The sequence below is a fragment of the Mytilus trossulus genome, chromosome 6 (assembly GCF_036588685.1).
Source record: "Mytilus trossulus isolate FHL-02 chromosome 6, PNRI_Mtr1.1.1.hap1, whole genome shotgun sequence".
In the NCBI taxonomy this organism is placed as follows: domain Eukaryota; kingdom Metazoa; phylum Mollusca; class Bivalvia; order Mytilida; family Mytilidae; genus Mytilus; species Mytilus trossulus.
Window position 1 is genome coordinate 52,120,824 of NC_086378.1, and position 10,290 is coordinate 52,131,113.

General features: G+C 32.5%; 1 long non-coding RNA gene across 1 annotated transcript; it reads right to left on the minus strand.

The window, feature by feature from the left end:
- Positions 1–6,883: 6,883 nt before the first annotated feature.
- Positions 6,884–9,488, minus strand: LOC134723523 (uncharacterized). Its single transcript, XR_010108101.1, has 3 exons — positions 9,376–9,488; positions 8,666–8,757; positions 6,884–7,364 (listed from the first exon to the last, which is right to left on the minus strand). It is a non-coding gene; the product is annotated as an uncharacterized LOC134723523 (long non-coding RNA).
- Between the last annotated feature and the right edge of the window lie 802 nt (positions 9,489–10,290).

Consider the following 10,290-nt stretch of genomic DNA (forward strand, 5'->3'; position numbering starts at 1 on the left):
TTAGATATATACACTACTAAAAAATTATTTTTAGAAGGGTGAATAAATTTGAGGACTCGGTTGGTTAGAAGGTAAAGGAACATATCAGTTTGTCTCTATCTGGGCTTACATTGGCCATTAAGAGACCACGTTTTACATGAATTCCATTGCAACTTTCTAAAGATTCCAAATATTCTGTTTAAAACAATATAAAACAATGAACGGTGATTTTCCTGGAAAATTACTCAAGAAATCATCTAGGATTTGAATTTTTTTATGTACCTTTTAAAGTCCGCACAAACAATACCACATAGCTCATGGAGTACAGCACACAAGTACAAGTAAAATTCCTTATAAAGGCATACAGTAAAATTGAATTTTCACACGGAAATAACATACAATTATGCACAGCTGCGTTTGATTAAATGTTTACAGTAAATTGATTTGTTTCATGTTACGTATCATATTTGTTGTGAATAATAATATTTATTAATGTCCTAGTCTGTAAATGTTTTAGAAGAAGTTCACTGTCTAAAGTGATTTTTGATCTAGATTATAAAACGTATTTCAGTCATGAAAAGAGACATTTTGGTTTCATAAATTATGGTATTTGATTGTTTGTCAAAGCAACACATCAGATGCATTTTATGTTACACTAAACAGATAAAGTTTTATTCCTAAAAGTTTATTTTTTTTCCTGACTAATTCCAGTTAAAGTTTCTTGCAGTTGTTAGTTAATCCCTTGTGTGAATCTTTGACCCAATCCAAATAGCTTCAGTTTGATCAAAATAAGCACTTAGTCCAGCACACTCAGGGAATTTTTCTAAAGTAAATAAACAATTTTCTAAAGATTGCCCATTCTCGCCTAATAAGAGACATGATTCATCTGCATGCTGTCTTAGTAGATACTCAGAATCATTCATTTTTATACCATTTATATCTGGGTTACTCTTAAGTGCAGCCCTCATAAGTTCTAGAGATAATAAAAGAGATAAAGGATCACATTGTCTAACACCCTAGCCAAAACTAAAAAATTGAGAACATTGTCCATTATATCTGTGTTACTTTTAAGTGCAGCCCCCGGTCTTGATCTCTACCCCTTAACCATATATTTACTTGTATGGGATAATAAAACAAAGCCAATGAAAATAATTTGGGGGAGTTCCCGTTGTCACCCCACCCCTTCTGTTCGGGAACTTGTGAATGGTCGTGATTCGCACCCCTAAACCATATATATTCATGTATGGGACAATACAACAAATCAAATGAAATATAGGGGGAGTCCCTGAGGTAATCCACCTCCTCCTGTTTTAAAACTTTGAAATGGTTGAAATGCCAACCCCTTAACCACATTTTCATAAATAGGACAACAAAACACATTAAATTATAAATAGGGGATTCCCTGGGGTAACCCCTCTCCCTCCTGTTTGCAAACTTGTAAACAGTTGAGATCCCCACCTCTAAACCATATATATTCATGTATGGAACAATATAACAAATCAAACGAAACATAGGGGGGGTCTTTGGGGTCAACCCACCCCCTCCTGTTTGAGAACGGTCTAGATACCCACTCCTAAAATCTCATACTGCTTGTCTTTCAAGAAGATTTGAAAGACTTACAGGATCAATATCCAAGGCGTCATATTTGTATATCACTTTACTAGACCAAACCAGTATGTACTGGACTTTGCCAAAAGACCACCATGGGAATGACGATCTATGGAAGGTTTGGTTGGGAGACTTCGTAACGGCATCCTTTTACATTTATTCCTTGTTCATTATGAAATTTTATTGATGTAAGAATTAGTTAAGGTTATTTTGATTTTCTTCAATAATTTTTTAATTATTTCTGGGCGTATGATACTTTTGATTTATTGATTCTTGAAACATATATAACTTAAATATTCAATAAGAATATTTTGAAAACGGTTGTTTCGTGAAAACTAATCTTATTCTTGTTATTGCATTATGGAATATCCCTTTCACAAATAATATCTGATATTCTTCATGAGCTTTAACTAGAATCCCGTTATCTTTTTAACGAATACGACAAACCAAATTATACTATTAACCGGGGTTGAATTAACATGAGCAACGCGATGGATGCCACATGATTTGCTTACTCTTACGGAGAACCTGAAATCACTTCCAGTGTTTGATGGGGTTCGTTTTGCTAAGGCTATACTTTTCTATGTTGTCTCTATATTTTTTCTGTTTGTCTATATCTTTTAAAACATGGCATTATCAGTTTATTTTCGATCTATAATGTCCCTCTGATATATTTCCCGTTTTCAATAACAAGAGATCATTAACCAAGACCACAACAGCAAATGCGTACAATTAATGGAATTCATTTTGTATTTAATCCCATGTTCAAGATAGTAGGTTCTTTTAATGAAATCTGGAAGCTATTTCATATTTACAAAATGCACTGATTAACACAATCTAAAGTTATTCAATACTTGATGCGTTTTGATTTTTAGAGCATAGCACTGAAATAGAACTCGCATGAAATTAAAAGATTGGTATGAGTACAAAGATCAACAAAGAAAGTCTGAACATTTAACGTAAACTGATATTTGGTACATCCTGACGCTTTGGATCAATACACGTAACTCCTTAATAAAATATCACAATTCAAAACTGAGACTCCCTTATGAATATATCTGAAATGTTCCTTATGTCGTAACTACAATCCATTTCCTTTCCAAGAATGTGGCATACCAAATTATACTATTAACCGGGTTTGTAATAAAATGTGCAACACAACGGGTGCAACATGTGGAGCACGATCTGCTTACCCTTAGCTTTTAAATTGTATCCAAAGATTGGATCCAACAACAAACATTACCGCCACATCTTCAAAACTAAAAGTATTTAAAGCAAATCTGCTAAGCAGTAAAAATGTGCAATAGGTCAAGATGTATCAGCCGTGAAATATTCTAACGAAATGAACCCATTTTTGGGTCGCTGAGCACACTTTTAAAGAGCTTTGTCTTGGTTTTAACATGCTTGTCTTACAAATGTCTTATGATCTCAAGTAAACGATTGTTGCATTTAATATGTATTTCTAAGTATAACATGAAATTATAGACCAACTCGCAGGATGATAAAGGAGTTGTAGTCGGTAATTGGTCGAGTACCTATCATGGAGGAAAATCTTTCTTTGCCTATGTTGGAACTGTACCTATTTAGAAAAAAATATTACGAATAGATTACCTTACCTGTATTTGGCAAAACTTTTAGGAATTTTGTCACTGCTCTTCAACTATCCATTTTTGTTCTTTTAAACTTTTTTTGGGGTTAGAGTGTTCACTGATGAGTATTTTTTAGACGAAGCGCGCGTTTGGCATAGATACAATTTTAATCCTTTTATTTATGATGAGTTTATGAACAAGAAAAAAACAACATGTACGCTTTGTTAACTGTTGGATACTTCATGAGTGTTAACAACGCTGAAGTGTAATGAAAAAAAATCTATGTCTCCTTTTGAAGGTGGCTTGTAGGTAACGTTGAATACACAATTTTCTTTTAGAACATACGAACTGTTTTTAGTTTGTTGATTGATTCAGATTTTCTCAAATGAATGACAAGAAAAATAAATAAAATAAACAAGAGATCGAAAAAAGAACCACTGTACGTCAAAGTATAAAAGAAAAAGAAAGTCATATATACCAGGTCATTAAAGATTGCATATGTTGGCTTTGATATTGATTCACTTATAGGGTCTTTGTATCGGAATTAAAATATTTCTATTAAAACCAGTTGTTGGCATGACACGGATTCCTCTCATATGTTTTATGATGGCATAATACTAAATCCCTAATGGGAGTGACTTTGCCTGATAAACAAATGATGAAGACATATTTTTTCAATCAGTTTAATTGAGGTCTGGAGCTGGCATGTCAGTAACTGTTAGTAGTCTGTTGTTCTTTATGTATTATTGTCATTTTGTTTTATTTTCTTTTGTTACCTCATTTGACATCGAACTCGGACTTCTCTTGAATTGAATTTTACTGTGCGTATTGTTATGCGTTTATTTTTCTACATTGGCTAGAGGTATAGGGGAGGGTTTAGATCTAAAAAAAAACATGTTTAACCCCGCCTAAATTTGGCGCCTGTTCCAAGTCAGGAGCCCCTGGATATTGTTAGTCTTGTATGATTTTTAACTTTATTTTCTTGAATGTAATTCAGAGTTTAGTAAGACGTCCATTATAACTGAACTAGTAAAGATATTTGTTTAAGGGTCAGGTGAAGGACGCCCCTGGGTGCGAGAGTTTATCGCTGCACTGAAGACCTGTTGGCGACCTTCTGCTGTTGTCTGCTCTATGGTCGGGTTGTTGTCCCCTTGACGCATTTCTCATTTCCATTTTCAATTTTATCAACAGAAACTATATCGTTAAATTAATGCAAAAGGAATTCCGATTATATTGAAAGTCCTTTTTTTTAAAGCAACATGTTAAGTAATAGTGTTTTAGTAAGAAAAAATATAAAGCAAAGTTTGATATAGGATATTCCAGACGTATAATGTTTGCCATGCAATATCAAAACTACCAAAATATTTTCTCAACAAAATAAACTTTCGAAACTAGCATCGTAATATGTATTATATTATAATGAAGTTTGTAGAGATTTCATTAAATTACGGCCAGAAGTGTAAGAAATTTTGCATATGCTCGTGATTGTGATGGCTCAATTTCAATTGATTGTTTTTAGTTGAATCCAGGAAAATCGATTGACTAGTTGAACAGTGATTCCTAATGGCAAAAACAGTAAGCGTCGAAGGAGGTATTTGATTCGAAATAAACACGTATCTTGATCTGTAATGAAATATTTGCCACTAAACGTTTAGAATCAACTATGAATTTATCATTGCATAAACCCATGTGTATTTTTTCGATTGAAATACAAATACGTAAAATAATATGACCTGCCCTTTATGAAATTAATTTAAGCTGAGTAATGTTCTTATATTAGGTTACCGAGAGTACTTAGCGATAATTTAGGGTGGGGAAACTGTTTTTAGACCTTTACAATTGCGTTCAGTCATACTTGGTAATAAGTCATCTTTTTAATTAGAACGAACACCTATTAAACGGTATGCATGTTTCTGATTGTTGAAGGTCGTACGTTTGCCTTTAATTACTGACTTCCACTTTAATTGATCTTTGCTGGATATACATGGTATATGTCACATTGGCAATAAAAGTGATTAAATTAAAAGTATGATTTACAAATCTACATCAACAAAAGAAGATGTGGTATGATTGCCAATGAGACAACTATCTACAAAAGACCAAAATAACATAGACATTAACAACTATAGGTAACCGCACGGCCTTCAACAATGAACAAGGCCCATACCGTATAGTCAGCTATGAAAAGCCCCGATCAGACAATGTAAAACAATTCAAACGAGAAAACTAGATATAGGAAGATGTGGTGTGAGTGCCAATGAGACAACTCTCCATCCAAATAGCAATTTAAAAAGTAAACCATTATAGGTTAAAGTACGTCCTTCAACACGGAGCCTTGGCTCACACCGAACAACAAGCTATAAAGGGCCCCAAAATTACTAGTGTAAAACCATTCAAACGGGAAAACCAACGGTCTAATCTATATAAACAAAACGAGAAACGAGAAATAATCTATTTTCTCTCACCAAACTACTTATGCCAGTAAAGCTGATTTGGAAAAAAATATCTTGCTTTATAAGTAGATTGCCGTCAATACCTTTTAATGAAACAAATGGTTAATCGCCTTGTCTCTGGTGAGTAATTGTTTCGTTGACAATCATACCAAATCTGTTTTTATATTCAATCTCAAAATTATTATTTTAGACTTCCAATATTTTTACAATTTCTCAATTAATTTTGCATGATTTTCAAAAACTGCGAAAAACTATTTTTCTCAATCGATTTATGAATTTCATACAGAGGTATACTACTGTTGCCTTTATTTGTGTTCATGTCTATTGACATGCAGTATGATTAGGCGCTCTTTCAAAAACAGAGATGGGTATCATTAATATGATAAATTCTGCAAATATTGAAAATGATTACCCTTATCTTCTAAGCATTTCAACAATAAATTGTAATTTCTCCAATGAACAATTCACAAATGTACACACATCAAGTAATATTTAATCTAGCCAAAATTGGAAGTATCTATATTATGTACTATATTTAATTGGAAGAACTCATTTAACTTCATTCATATCAACATTTATTTTTTTTTTGGGGGGGGGGGGGGGGGGGGGAGATGACAATTTTATGTTTCGGACTTTTCGGATATTTTCAAATTCCGTCACCTTAAAGTCATAATAAACGAGTTAGTGGTGAAAAAAATGTTAATCCAATTCTTGAACCAATGAATATATATATCATTAACTTAGTCCTCTGTGCACGATTTTATCATTTTTTACGCAAATTTATCGTATAATCGTCAATTTGTTTACTCTCTGTCTGTTATGATTTAACAAATATGGCTGCTCATTAAATGCCATGTTTTGAGACCGAAGTTTAACGATTGTCACCTTATAGTAAAAAAATAACAAAAAGCATGGATATTGAGCACGTGTTCAACATGTACAATCAGATAATTGTTTATTTTAATGACAGATCCATGCGTATTGCGATCACCGGATTTTTACGGGGAGGGTTACGCTCAGGTCACTATGCATACGGAACATTTTTCGGCGAATTGCTTCCTGGAAGCAAGCAATTAAAAGTAAGTAAACTTCTTCTAAATGTGGACAAATTAAAGATTTTTTCTCAGAAAAAAGTATATGTGCATATGTGCATAAGTTGTATAATGAACACTTTCCATTTAACATAAGCATATTTTATTTAATTTGAGGTTTCTTATAACTTTCAAAGTTCAAAATAAAAGTCCAACAATAACAAAATGGAGAAGTGTATTTATGAGCATTTATTGCTTACATTTGTTTCGTTTCAAACGTAACATAGTTTAGCTTACTACATCTTCACCTGTAAGTGTAGCCCAATTTTAACCTCCTCCTCTACCTTGGCCTATACAAATTGCGCTGAAAGTGTTATAAACACTCCAAATGTTCGACCCAGTGTTCACATGTACACTTATCACGTCTGCTACATCCAGTTCAAGGTTGATAACTTGGGAAGCCATATCATATTCATTAGAAGTGTATAGCCATACCAAAATACCATTATTCTTTCTTAGAGTAAGGTGGGAGGTTATAAGGCTTGACATCATGGACACAGACACGTGGTAAAGACCTTTCGTTTTAACCGTAAAAAGACCTGAGGTATAGTCTCCGCCTTTGTTAAGAAGGATCTGATTGTAATTGACTTTACTGTTTATCGCAACTGGGTTAAAACCTAAAGGTAATGTTGCTGTAAATCCAGCTGAAAAAAACAGATTTATAAATCGTAAAAAAAGGTACAATATACACATAAAAATATGCGCACATACAGTTCTTTAGAATAAAAAGACATTACTCAAACTCTCTATTGTACTTTGTAATGTTCAATGTAAATAATTATAAATTCTGAATATTTACCATAATAGTTTTGTTGATACAAAGGCACATTTTGTATTGGGTGCATCACTTAATTCTCTCAATGTTTTCCAACTTATGTTTATAAAATCTTATGTGATGCAGATTTGTTTTTTTTAATGTGATATAGAATTTGATAAACAGCTATAACGTATTATAGATTTCAAATGGCATTGCTTTTTTTATTTGCAGTAGATAATTTCTGTTAAAATAAAATTAAACTTTTTTTTATTAATGTTAAAAAGATCTGCAAAAATTAAGATTTTTAATATTCAAGTGTTTATAATTTATACGAATTTAAAAAACAAGAAACAACTACAATCAAGAACGTTTCCTAAAATTGTCTAGTCAAGTTTTTCATAGAGAGCCGTGGTGTAGTGGTTAGTGCATCGGACTACTAACACAAAGGTTCCTGGTTCGATTCCTGTTTGGGATGAAAATTTCAGGAACTCAATTTTCGGCTCTCCCTTGACACCATTTGCGAGTATGGTCTTGAGGAAACGATGATAGTCCGTCGGACGGGGACGATAAATGGCAGGTCCGTGTTAAGAGAGAGCCATATCTCTTTCATGTTAAAGACACCCTTGTAGATTTCGAAAAAGAGTAGGCGAATACCGCTACAATGCAGCACTCGCACCCGCAAAGTGGAAAGGGATTAATATAAGTTGTAAAACTTGTTTCCCAATCCACTATATTTAAACTAAGTTGTTCATAACGTATCAATCTAGACAGAAATTGAAACATCCTTTAAAGTTATAATATCTACAGTAAGCGTTTAATTCATAGACATTGGTTTTTTTTATTAGCTGACTTACGAATTATATAATTCTGTCAAGCGTTTTAACTCGATATTTAAATATCGACTTTGTGGAATCGATCAATGATTACAAAATATTTGCTTAGCAGTAAACGTTGAATATCGGAGAAGGACCCTAAATGAGTTTCGAGACATGTTGATATGTGTTGGGTCCTGTTTGATCGTACGTGTCATAAAAGCGCCTTGTATACCCGTAATTAATAGAAAACAGTTTTATTTTCTTTAAGGCCGATTTATTTTGATTATTAAAAAAAAACTCCATCAGCTATCGAACATAAATTAATTGACATTTTGTAGCTAAAATCGTGAACATGATTAAAATACAGTCTTACTGGTTCCATTACTTGCACGACACATCAACACAAACAAGATGCATGTTATAATTGGTGACATCATCAATTAAATTGACAGTTGATAAGCGTATCTGCAAAAGAAGAAAAGTGCTACCATTATATATATAGATATAAACTTTAATATAGTTTTAGCTTGGATCATAGCAAGTATAATTCCGTTACATGAATATCGTATCATGTCGTTACATTCTCTGCATTTATCTTTTCAACAACATATGCTGAATGTCTATAAGACCCTCTTACTTAATTATTGAAAATTATCACTCGTCATGGACAATAATTTCTTGACGTGAATTAGAAACTTCCATTCGTTAAAAGCCCTCAATGTATAACTAATACAAACATCTTATAAATTAAATATGTAGTAACAAACAAATTTTAAAACAAAAAAACTCAAAGATACACTCACAAAAAATGACAAACACTAGACATGCTAGACAACACCAAGCATTCGACTGTATTAAACCACGGAACGAATGCCAAAGAAGAGTAAAATATTCCTTGTTTGAATGTTTCTAAATGAAGGTGAAACTGGAATAGTGCTTCAACGCATGACTTCAATTATTACAACACAATAATTTTAGTTAGCTTTCATCAAATAGAATACTTAGTATTGTCATGTATACCACTCCTTTTGTGTATTGATAAATAACATTATTTGAGATTTTGAAATATAAATATCAGCTTACCTGCTCGTATTTTTTTTCTAAATTGTTGAATCTGATCCTATTATGTTTTTTTATAGTCATGTAAATCATTAATTTATTCAAAGTGTGCAACCACGTTGATATTTTACATGCTTAGTATGCAAATTTTGCGATCAATATTATGTGGGCGGTTGATTTATCCAGGGATCTGAATCGTTGTTTTGGTTATTTCATTCAAGTGTGACCATCTTCGATTGTATATTAATGCTTGTGTTTAGTCTCCGCCTCTTTGATTAAATGCTATTTCCCCCTAATCTTCCACTCAGTTATTGACAATCAACACCAGTTTGCTGATAATGTAATGGTTAAGATTTTATTTGAAATTTCACATTTTATTAAAGATGTTTACCATATCATGAATCCCACTTGATAATAATAGTCTATTTGATATGACAATCGTATCTTGTAATATATTCAAAATCCCATCAAATGCAAATACGCTTCCTGACATGATCATTTAGAAACTCAAATCCGTTGCAGAGATTTATACACTACATTTTATTTGTAGAAGGGTGAATAGATTTGTGGATTCGAATGGTTCGACGGATAAAGAAATATATAAGTTTGTCTGTATCTGTGCCTATATTAGCCTTAAAGAGACCACGAATTCCATTGCATGAATTTCATTTGTACTTTCTAAATATTTCAAAAATATTCTGTTTAAAACAATATAAAACAGAGAGAGAGAGGTGATTTTCCTGCAAAACTACTCTGGAGAAATCATGTGTCTAGAATTTGAATAATTTTATGTTCGTTTAAAAGTCCGCACAAACGATACAGCATAGCTCATGAAGTACACTACAAAAGTACATGTAAAATTCCTTATACAGTCATTGAGTAAAATTTAATTTGAATACGTAATTAACATGAAAATATGTACCTGCTTACGTATTAACA